The following is a 12,204-nucleotide window of genomic DNA, read 5'->3' as shown; positions in this document are numbered from 1 at the left end:
GCCCGGTTGGGGTATGTTGGGTGGAAGGAATGGAAGTAAAGAGTTGTCTACGGTTTGGTATTTTAACATTGACGGAGAGTCAATGAGATTGGTTCAAGATTGCAAGCGTGGAAATGGGCTCTTGAGAGCCGACCGTATCCTTTTACCATTTTACTTCATTGCTCATTTGTGCACTTTAAATGAAGGTTCATTCTTATATGACTTTGATTGCTTATTGGGTGGTATACCACTGGGCCTTGGCTCATTCCGTGTTATTTGTTTTCCTTACAGGAATATAAATGCTTTTGAAAATGGACTGGATAGTCAATTGCCATACTGAGCTTGTACATGTCTTTTGTATCGCTCTCGAAGTGAAACCCTAATGTAACGGGTTCATTTCCTTTTGATAGGCAAATCGAATGTGTACTCCTTAATGAATGGTTGGCATGCCATTATGGTTGTAAATGATGATTTCCATTGTATATATATGTTTATATGTTGAATTGATGTTTGGATGAACTTCGGAGCGAATCGGCTTTCAAACGGAAAAAGAGAAAATATTTGGCAAAAGCTCACTGGCCTGAATCCGGCCAGGAATCCGGCCAGAAACTGGCCGGATTGAAGGCCGGATTGCCTGAGAAAAATTGGAAACCCGGCCAGTTGCTCACTGGCCGGTATCCGGCCAGACAATCCGGCCGGAATCTTGGCCGGATTTCCGGCCGGATTGGGTGGAACTTTTAAAAAAAATTCGAGATGCTCACTGGACAGTATCCGGCCAAGAATCCGGCCGCTAATCCGGCCAGATTCCGGCCGGATTCTGGCGTGTCCAGCACTATTCATTTCGGTTTTCGGATTTCGTTTTTTTTATTTTGTGTTTTCTGACTTGTTTGCGCGCAATGGTATGTTCCGGAACGTTATAGAACGACGTTAACTGTACCGTAGTCCTGGCGAGAGCTGGGCAGGCAGTCCGCTAACCCCTTTGGTTCGCCTTAGGGGAAGGTGGGGCTGTCACACTAATAGCTCATTTGGAAGAGCAGATTTGGTGGGAAAAAAAAGATTACGAAGAAAAGTTGAATCTTTCTCACGTTTGGGACTTTGGATAGAAAAGAATTGAAAAGAAACGGAAGGATATTAGGTCCCTTCCAAGTCAAAAAAACTTTCAGTCCAAAATTGGGTTAAAAAGGGGGAAAGTGGAGTGGGTTAAATGAATTTTATCATATGCCACTTTTATCTTTAAAAGATTACAATATAACTATATAACCTAATAGAATTCTCATGTAATCTTAAGATTTAAGGATATGTAAAATAAAATCTTTTCTTTTCACTTTTCTCTACTTCCAAACAAAGGAAAGTTATTTCATTCCCTTTCTCCTCTAAAACTCCCAAATAACATGGAAAGATATTACAATATTTTTTTTTTTTTTTTCTAACTTAAGGTTTCTGTTCTTTTCTTTTCCTTCCTAAACTCCAAAACTAGCCATAAATCATTTGCATGCACTTCATTTCATACTTGCAGAAGTATGAATTAAAGCAGCAGCTATGTTCAGTGAAAGAGAACTGGTAACTATTTCAGCTTTCCTTGTGTATTTAATTCCCATTTTTACTTGCTGCGCATTGAATAAATGCGTCAGTGTGCCTTGATTGTCTCCCCCCCCCCCCTCTCTTTTTTTTTTTTTTTTTTTTTTTCCGTTTTCTGTTTCTTTGATTCATTTTTGGGAATCGTTGGTCAAACTGTGACAACAATGGGTTGTCAGAAATAAATTTAGGGCTTGGGCTAACAAACTCAGTGTAAAATTTAGACAAAATTTTTGTGCCCACCATGTGTCTGTGTGAATGTCTAAAACACAACTAATGATGGGTTGAGAGTTTCTTTATTTGTGCTTGTGTTTGTTTCTTTTGTGTTACTTCTATTATAAACTGGTGAAAGGAGCATCCTAATTTTGACATGTTCACCTTTTCAACCTTGTTATGGCTTCACTTTACCATTAATGTACTGAAAAGAAAAAAAATAATTATCATACCAAGAAGATGCTTCAGCTGGTACAAGCCTTATGTGGCTAATTGGCCAAACACTTACTTGGACTTAAAACATGAGAACAATGCTTACTAAAATAGACTTGGCTGATTGTTGATGTTATGGAACGAAGAACATTTTGCAATTCTGAACTAGAATGGTATGATTTCATTAATGATAAGGATAGTGAGACCTGCTGTAGTGAAGACGAAGATTGTTCTAGTTTTACCTCCGATGGTTAGATAGATTAAGGAAGCAAAGCTACTTACTATACGTTGTTTTGAAGAACATGAATCGTGTGTTAAGCCATATATTAGATAGACATCTTGTATATAAGACTGATAATCAAATTGTTGGCAGCTTGAACTACTTAGCAAATTCTAGTTGGACGTTAGTTTTTCAATCTTTACTGTCCATATACATCTTACATTAATTTAAATATATTTTGATAACATTGGAATGTAAAGTTTTAGATGCCTGGAAAAGGTCTGAGATTGCTACACAGGCAGGCTGGACCAGCCACTGAAATCAGCTTGCAAGGTGCTGCACAGTTGGATGTGGGTGTAGACTCATCTTAAACAACTTTATCAGTCAGTTCATTCCCTAATAATGTTCCACTACTTGCAAGCTGAGGCTCAGACATCATTCATTTGTCTAAGCTCCAAGGTCAACCTGTATACTGGTTTTACAAAACACAATTTTTAAATGGTGGAAAAAGAATCCAAGAAGTTGAAGGCTCACATATGAGTCACTAAGACCAAAGCCAACAGATAGGTCATGAACTTGTCCACATCTACTGATCCAGGGCCCGATGCTTTTGATTCCAAGTAGTAGGTGAAGTACATTTATCAAGATCAAGTAGTAGGTGAAGTACATTTACATTGATATTGGGGATCAATCTAATTTCTGGTCTGGTTGTAGGTGGCTACTGCAACTCAGAATCAAGGAGTAAATCAACCATCAATTAGAAAGACCCCCATTGCATGCTAATGGACAAAATATTAGCTAACATAGTTAACTAGCTAATTCCTCTTGCTCTTTTTGAAGCTGTATTTGAAAAAAAAAAGCTATATTGTTAATAATGCTTAGACTAATTTCTTTTGTGTTTGGAGATGGATACCCCTATAATCAAGGAATCAATCAAATATCATTTAGAAGGACTCCCCTGTCGCGTGAACAAAATGGTGGCTTTTAATCAGTTTAGTTGAGAATTCAACAATTTGTCTTTGAAGCAATTTGGTATGTTGCAATATGTAGTGAAACGGGATATTGTTGATCAATCTTAGACTAATTTATATTGTGGTTGTAGGTGACTACTCCAGCCTTGAATCAAGGCATAAATCAAACTTCGACTAGAAGGATTGGTGCTGTCTAATGATCATAATGCTGGCTCTAAAACAGTAGAATCAACAAATTCAGCATATTATTGTCAAAGTTATTTAGTGCCCTACACTATTTAGGGGAAAAAAACTATATTCTTACTCAATCTTAGACTAATTTCTGTTGCGGTTATAGGTGGCTACTCCAGTTATAGATCGAGTCTTAAATCAAAATTCAGGTAGAAGGATTGGGATAACTAATGATCATGATGCTGGCTCTCACATGATATTAAGTCAATCAATTCAGCATATTCTTGTTCAGGCTCTCCAACGCATTCTGTAATTAGTGTGCTCATTGGTTTATGGTTGTAATAGGTGCAAACTGTTGCTAGTGATGGATCTGAAAATGTGAGATGCTAACTCTAGCGATGCTCATCCTGGTGCATATCTTATTGTAGTAATCAATAGTTTTTGGCATAAGTAACACTTAAAACTTATTTAAAAATGGTTTTGTTTCTCATTATAATAAATTTCTTCTTTGGTTATATTGCAGTCACCAAAAAGCAGGGGCCAAACAGAAACATTAGACTTGAGAGCGAGGTTCGAGCAAAGTGACATAATTAACAGTGATGGAGAAATTGAAAGCTACAGACCCCTGGTGCATATTCCTGAAGATGAGAACAGGGCTGTGCTAGATTGGAGGGTGAAAATGTTGTAGGACATACCCAATGACAAAAAGGATAACCTTTTTGCGTGATCAGTAGTAATGAATGACAATTTTTTGTTGTTTCTATCTAGCTTTGTTGCAGTGTCATTAACAATATAAAAACTTATGAGACACTAGTTAATAATTTACTTAACTGATGGTAATGTTATTTCACACTTTGGCATTATTCACACTAGACCCAGTAAAGCAGAGCAGTCTTTGGCATTGTTCACACTGGATGCCTTATTACTCTAAACTTGGAGAGGCACGAAACCTGTTAATAGCGCAAAGGTCTGAACTGGATGTGACTAGGTCACAGATAAATCAAATTTATGAGAAGTTGGCTGGTCATGTACCACATGACTGATGGTAATGTTATTTCATTCTTGGAATCCCATTGCCATTGTGGCAGTTTAATTTGCTCATGTTTTCTTTTTTCTCATGTCGTTGGAAGCATAAAATTTATTGAATCTAGGAATAGAATCTATTGTTTCTTAGAATTTGGCCTTTGGCATTGTTGGTCTTTGATCCATTTTGAAACATTTTGTAACAGTGGGCAAATTTGTGCAAGCTTTGACTTCTTTTGTTTTGGAATGGAGCTGTAGGAAAGGTTGGATTTTGGCGTTTGCTTAAGAGGAGGTATTTTAGCTATTCAAGTTATTTATAATGGAAAACATGTTAACTAGTAAAGGAGTTGTTTACTTACAGTGGTTACAGACATGAAAATTTTCATATAAGGAAACATCCAACCTAACTGGTATAACTCACATGAGGTTGTTAGGTCAGATGGATTTCCTTTTTCCTATATGCATCTTAATTAGTAGTTTATAGAAGGCCAGTGGCGTTGAAAATTGCAAATGATCCCATATGGACACCATGTGATGTACATTCTATATATATGGTCCCCTATAGAGGACATCTTTGCGTTCCATCTCTTCTCTGCGGTAACATTAGTCTGTACCTCCTTCAATTCCACCTTGCTGGTATAATTGCATCACACTAGCTAATGTCAATAACATGCAAAGTGTGTTCAAGAATAGGAAGGTAAACTTTTACTTTTTGAGTAGGCAAGTGTTTGTTTTCTTTTCTAAGGATTTTTTTTAACTCCATTATAGCCTTACGGGAAAGGAATGAGAACTTGAATCCCATTCTTAATATCCTGGTAAGGGCTATCATTATTCCATGCCAAGACCCTATTGCTAGTTTGTTTTGGTTCCAGGTTTTAGTGCAATAGTGCAAGCTCTATTCCTAAACCATTTAATCATTACTCTTTTCATCATTTTTGGGGAGGGGGGTGTGTTGGGGGTCGGAGGAGAGCAGGGAAGAGGAGGGGGTTGGGTGGAAGAACACTAGGAAGACAACATTTTATTTTGTTATTCAGGTGACATATCAATGGTTTCTATATACATACATAAGAGGGATTAAATTGTTACAAAAAAAAAGAGAAATTAAAATGTGGGCATTTGTTGAGTGAGTGTCTTGTTTTAGGTGTCAAACTTATGCTATTTCTAGGGAATCTTAGATGCCATAAGATTTATGGATGCAATTGCTGGTATGGTGAAAGTCTGTGGTGACAGAATTTAGCCTGTATGGACTTGGTGCTTTTGAGATTCCTTGCTACTTCTTATACGTCACAATTGGGATTGGTTCTTTACACTTTTTTTTGTTGCTTTGTTCTTCGGGACAGTTTCTGACTAGTCTCTCTCTCTCTCTCTGAACACGACTTGAATTAGCTATTTTTTGGGGTGCTTTTTAAATATTTTACTATAGCAATGTAGTTGAAAACTTTTACTGTAAATATTTTTAATGGTGTTTTTGAAAATATATTTTGGGATATTTTTAAAATTTAAAATTTTAATGGAATATTTTTAAAATTTTATAAAATCTTACAACCACCCACCACTGTCCCACCACCCCTTCTCTCCTCCCTCCTTCTCCCCTTCATCTTCCCTCTTCCCCTCCCCTTTCTCCTCTCCTCCTCCCTCCTCCCTCCTCCCCACACTGTCCCACATCCCCCTCCCCCTCCCCCTCCCCCTTCTCTGGTCGCGGCCCACGACCAAATCTGGTAGCGATGGGAAAGGGGGAGGGTGTAGCATGAGATGCGTGGGGAGGAAGAAGGAGGGGAGGGGAAGACGAAGAAGAAGGAGGAAGAAGGAGGGGAGGGGAAGACGAAGAAGAAGGAGGAAGAAGGAGGGCGAGGAGAGAGATGGAAAGAGCGCTGCGGGTGGTAGTGTGTTTTTGGTGGTTGGTGGTGGTGAATTTTTTATTTTTTTTTTTTTTATATTTGGAGTTATTTTTGATATATTGTATGGATGTAGTGTGTTTTTGTTGTGTATTACTATAGCAATGTATATGAAAAACTTGTTTTTCAAAAAATGAAAAATCCAAATGGAGTCATATATATTTTATATTTTTTATGCCAAATATTGTGCCATTCATCTAATTGTTTTTTATTTTCCTTTTTTTGTGTGGGAGATTTGATAATATAGTTTATCATCAATTAAGCAACAACAAAAACTTATAGAGATTGCTTGTAATTAGCCAAAAAAAAAAGTCTATTACAATTTCGAAGACAATTTTGTCATTCACTATCCGTTTCTAAGATAAATGTGTTTGATGTTTTAAAGAAAATCATTGGTCATCGATTTTAAGCAATGTTTTAAAACTCGAACCGTTATATGAACTGGTAAGGTGTTTGGGTTGTGATTCAATCATCCTAACCAATTTAACTCTAGTTAAATGATTTAAAAAAAATAAGATATATGAATATATGTTGACAGAATAAGACATCCCATGGGCTAATTTAAGACATTACCTAATAAAAGCATAAACATTTCCAAAGAACTGGGACTTTCAATGATTAATTTTAGTGATTAGCCTTTAGGGTTCAAAAAAACAATTCTTTTTTTTTTTTTAGTTTAATTCACAAAAGCATAAAAGCCTCTAGCTCACGGTTCATTTCGGTTCACACGGTTCAAATTTTTCATACGGTTTTGATCGATTTTTAGGTCTAGTATGAATTGATCAAAATCATAACCGGTTCACGGTCCAACCGATCGAACTGACCTGTCGGTTCAATTTTCAAAACATTATTTTTAAATTAGCAAGAATAAAAAAAGTATTAGTGATATTTCTTTTTTTTAATTTAAATTCTAGAGCATAACTATTGTTGATTATCCCTATGTGTATAACTCCATTTTTTGTTCCGAGGAATTTTTTTTTCTAAAGAACAATTGAAGCAAATATGACTTCTTTTGAAGTAGAAATTAAAAATCCAAAGGTAGGATGACAATGGATTCTGAAAGTCAATTAGGAATAAATAATATGGATAGTCATAGTAGTTTTAATAGTTTTTTTAGTAGTTTATTTTTATTAATTTTATTATTATCATTAGTTTTAATTGTGCGTAGAAAAAGTTGAAGGAAAGAAGAAGTTGCGTAGATTTTAGACAACCAAACAAACATAAGGTGTGACGACCTCACCTCCTCCTGGGACGTACCTCATAGTTTAGCGGACCATCTGTCTAACTCTTGTCAGGACTCACTCACACCTATCAGAAACACGAATAATAACTTTAAGAACAAGAGGAGTAGCTGTTTCAGACTTAATATATATATATGTACACATGTGATTACTTCGAATATTCATATAGATCCAAAATGTAACAAAAGATTCAAAATCTAGTTGAGTTCGTAATCCTAGATGAACACTAGTGCTATTACAAATATAATAGTCAAGAGATCTAAACATAAATCTAGCCTGTCCCAATCACACGCCCTTGCTCTCGCCCCCTATAAGGAAAACAAAACTAATGGGACGAACTATAGTTCAGTGAGATTCTAAATATCATGCAAACGAAGTAGCAATCTCAAAGTAAGTAAGAAAACGGTAACTAAACAAATCAATAATAGGCAAACAAGGAACAAGTAACACTTTAAAGTGGAAAGATATATTTCTCTTGCATTGGGCGCTTGTCTCGCAACTGTTGACACTCCGTCAATCTTGGAATACACTAATAAAATCCAGTAGATCATCACTTCATGCCAGTCTCCGTCCACTGATCATCCCCCTTCATCAGGTCTGCACGCCAAACAAGTAACAAGTAGGGTAATACTCGAGTATACTAGAGTCATTGATAAGATACAGGACCCATGGTTTGTCAGTCACCTCGACCAAATCTTTGCTGGCTTGATTTGACCAACTGGCCGATGGGGTTTGGGATTCCAAGCATATCATATAGTCGGTGGAATAACATGCTCAACCGACTTTCAAATCAAGCACACGTATATCATTTCATATGTAAACAATGTCAAGTTAGGGCAAGTATAATAAAGTACACACTCACTCTACTAAATTCAAGACAAACGAGCAGAAGCAAGTAGGATTTCAATCAAGGAACAAGTCGCAACATACAAGTGAAACACTCACCAATGATTCACGGCTTATCAATGTCAAGCTTAGATCCTACACTCTGGTCACTCTCGAAATCTGCTAGCAAATATCGTATACCAAGATGCAATCAAACAGGGTTTCAAAATGCACAACCTTTTCTTGTCAATATCAAAGGAAAATTCATGTAAATGTAACCCATGAGACTTAGCAAAACATATGTGAGGTATGCGCACGACTTTGGAAGAAAAGCGATTAAACCTTTCAAGTTTAAATCCGGATACAAGCTACTAGAAAACATGCTTGAAGTAACCATTACTTTCCTCCTTGTAAAATGCATGGTTTTGGCAAAAATCCAGCTTATATGTCACAACCAAGGTGGATTTAACCAACTTTAAGTAAGGTGAGTCCAAACCGCTCTAAATTCACACCTCAACCCTCACTCTCGCTCACTTAAGTGATAAGAGAGAAAAACCAGCAACATCTCCCGTAATTTCTTCAAGATTAACCTCCAAATTCCAATCCTAATTTCATGGAAAATCAATCTTAATCAAGGCCACATGTTCTTGGGGACAAGTGGTACATGTTCTAGACCACAAAAGCTAACCAAATTTGACATATACATAGCACATAAACAACTATCTCAAGGCTGGAAATTTAAACCCTAAAACTGGAAATTGCAAACTAAAGCTAGAAAATCGTCTAGCAAAGCTAAAAGTGCATATCCAAAGTAGAAATTCTCATATCAAAGCTCACAAGTTCATATCAAAACTAGAAATTCTCATCTCAAGGCTGGAAAAATACAAATCAAACCTGGAAAATTCAACCAATTTCATAAAACCATGAAATCTTCCACAAAACTTTCATAATCAAGTCATATATCCATTAAAATGCAAGATAAGAGAGAGAAGGGAAGTTTCTTAGCATGATACCTTCAAACCCCAAGAGGAAAATGCAAAAAAAAAAGAGTTTTCTTTCTTAAATCACTTCACCACAAGCCCACCTCCTCACTTGTTGCACTTTTCTTCAGATTAGATTAGGGGTTCTTGTTGATTTTCTCTCCAAATCAAGCAAAGATCAAGATAGGAATTGGAGTTATCTTCTCTCTTTTTCCTCTCTAGAGGTTCGGCCAAGATGGGAGAAAAATGGAAGGAAAAGTGGTTAAATTTGTAAGATAACTACTAAGAAAAGTCTTGGTCAAGAAGTCTTGGATCGAGGACAAATGGCGTGGTCAAGTTCCAATCTTATCTCTTTGTTTCTCTTAGTCTCCAATTACTAGTTTATGTTCCTCTAATACACTATTAACACTTCTAATCATATAATCCCTCTTACGTAATACCCGCTCTTGTCCACCAAATTTATTACACACCTCACTAGTTGGTCACTTTACCATAATGTACTACGAAACCCAACATGCACCAAATTATAAAAGAAAAGATAAAACTCTTGACTCAATCGTTAAAGTATTTAAGAAATTAAGGCAAGTAAATTAGTCTAAAAGAAAATATAAATTAACTTATTCAAAAATAAGGAAAATTATAAGAAGAATATAAAATAATTTTCAAGTCCTCACATAAGGCATGAGCACATCTTATAGAATAAAGTCTTCTGATTGAAGTGTAACAAATCGCGTCTAGAATGTGTATTTATTGTGTTTAGGGTTTTTAGGTCTAACTTGTTTCCTTTTGTGGTTAAACTTCTGTAACCTATAAATAAGCTTAGTTAGGTGATGTGTATTTAGACATTTCTCCAATAAAAATACATATATTTGCTGGTTTACAAATAGTACCAGTTTTCTCACGTTACTCATTCATGTTCAGGATTCATTTGTGTAACGTTTTTCGTTTAGAGGTGTTCAGGTAACCTCTTTGCTTCTCACGCTTCCGTTACCGTGTCATGTGGTATCAAAGTAGGTTCTCATGCAATGACTGCTAATGCTTCCACAGTGATGCAAGATCTTTGATGCGATATCAAAGCAAGCTTCTCATGGATGACCACTGATGCTTCCACAATGATGCAAGATCTCAATAATCAATTCAATTGCATAAATGGTGTCCTTGATGAGATGTTGGGGATCACGCGATAGTTGGACTCACATAACAAGAAGAGATCTGAATGTCATAGGTGTGCAGTCGGAAGATTCGCTCCTAACAGCCCTGATGTTCGTGCAGTTTCTCCATGATCTCATAATTGTCAGATCTATGAGAATCGTAGTCGGATCAACCAATATCAACACCAAATCCATAAAACTACAACACTAGTTGTTGCAGTAAAATATGAACTAGAAGTACAAGAGCCCAAGTTCGAAGAGGATGAATTCATATGTGAACCTAAAAATGAAGAGGCTAATCCAATCTTTATCTCCTTAGTCATTGACGAGCCCAGACTAGATTTTCCAACCATGGAGTCTGGAGATTGGATGAATATGCTGACTTGGAAGTTTATGAAATCTTTCACTACCACCATATTCACCTCCTGTCAAATTAGTTGTTGCTAACAATATCTTAGGTTAAGAAAATAGCAATCAAGATGTGGAGATTAAATTTAACAATTTTCTTTGTTTTTATAATTTTCACAAGACTGAACAAATTCGGATTCATATGACTAGGGAGGCCAAAATTAAGTATATTTGTTGGATGAAGATTTATTAGCTTTCACATTCTGGTGGGGGGTCAACTATGCATCCTCATGTTCATGATAAAACACACAATGTTCTTGATAAAACGCACAAGTTTCGTTGCAAGTTTGGTTTCATGTTCTTGATAAGACACGAGTTTGTTTGCAAGTTTCGGCTATATAGAGTCCGTGGAAGGATCATTGGATAGCTCTCTTGCTCCTATTTCGAGATTCTTCCTAGAACTCAAGGATGAGTTCTTTATAAGGAAGGGAGTGATACAGAACGAAAAATCCCTTGTTCAGACATCTATTATTTTGTAAGAATAGGGTTGCCCAAAAGTCAACTAGGGATAAATAATTTGGGTAGTCATAGCAATTTTAATACTATTTTTAATAGGTTACTTCTATTATTTTATTATTATCATTATTTATAATTGTGCATGAGAAAAGTCGAAGGAAAAAAGTTGCCCAAATTTTGGATAACCAAGCAATATAAGACGTGGTCACGTCTTAAGGTAAATGTCTTCTGATCGAGTTGCAGCAAATCTCATGCCAGCATTTATGATTTTTAGGGTTAACTTGTTTCCTAGTTAGATTAAACTTTTGTAGCATGCAAACAGGCTTACTTAGCTCATGTGTATTCAGACTTTTCTCAAATTAAAATATATATCTTTGGCTGGTTTACACATTGTACGAGTCTTCCCACGTTTTTATGAATCACTGATTCACGTTCCCAATTCGTTTGTGCGACATTTTTCCTTTGAAGGATGCTTTGTATAACTCCACTTCTCACGCTTCCGCCACCGTATCAAATCCGGCCACACAAATGAAGTTCTTACCAGAATATGACAGTTATTTTTTTTAAAAAAAAAAAAACAGAGAGAGGTCACATTTATGGGGCTGAGCTTGCCAGTCGATCGCCGACTGGTCACGCTGCCAGAGGACAGCAAAATGTAATGGGCGGTACTGGCACTAACATTTTAAATCCATAGCACCGGAAAAGTGCTTCCGCGACAAAAGCAAAATCAAAACAAGCGTATCCTATACCATAGGCATTTTTTCTCTCCGTTTTCCATTATTTCATGTCCTAAAAGAATGGAATTTTTTTCTTTCTAAATCTTTTTCAATTTTATTCTTCTTATTCATAAAATAGCAAAGGAAACCATACTGTTTCCTGCCCA

General features: G+C 36.3%; 1 long non-coding RNA gene across 1 annotated transcript; it reads left to right on the top strand.

Moving 5' to 3' along the window:
- The first annotated feature begins 1,407 nt into the window (after positions 1 to 1,407).
- On the top strand, positions 1,408 to 4,443 carry LOC113776248. Its single transcript, XR_003468990.1, has 2 exons — positions 1,408 to 1,539; positions 3,866 to 4,443. It is a non-coding gene; the product is annotated as an uncharacterized LOC113776248 (long non-coding RNA).
- Positions 4,444 to 12,204: the final 7,761 nt, after the last annotated feature.

This window comes from Coffea eugenioides, chromosome 6, assembly GCF_003713205.1.
Source record: "Coffea eugenioides isolate CCC68of chromosome 6, Ceug_1.0, whole genome shotgun sequence".
Classification (NCBI taxonomy): domain Eukaryota; kingdom Viridiplantae; phylum Streptophyta; class Magnoliopsida; order Gentianales; family Rubiaceae; genus Coffea; species Coffea eugenioides.
This window is presented reverse-complemented; position numbering and strand designations above follow the sequence as displayed.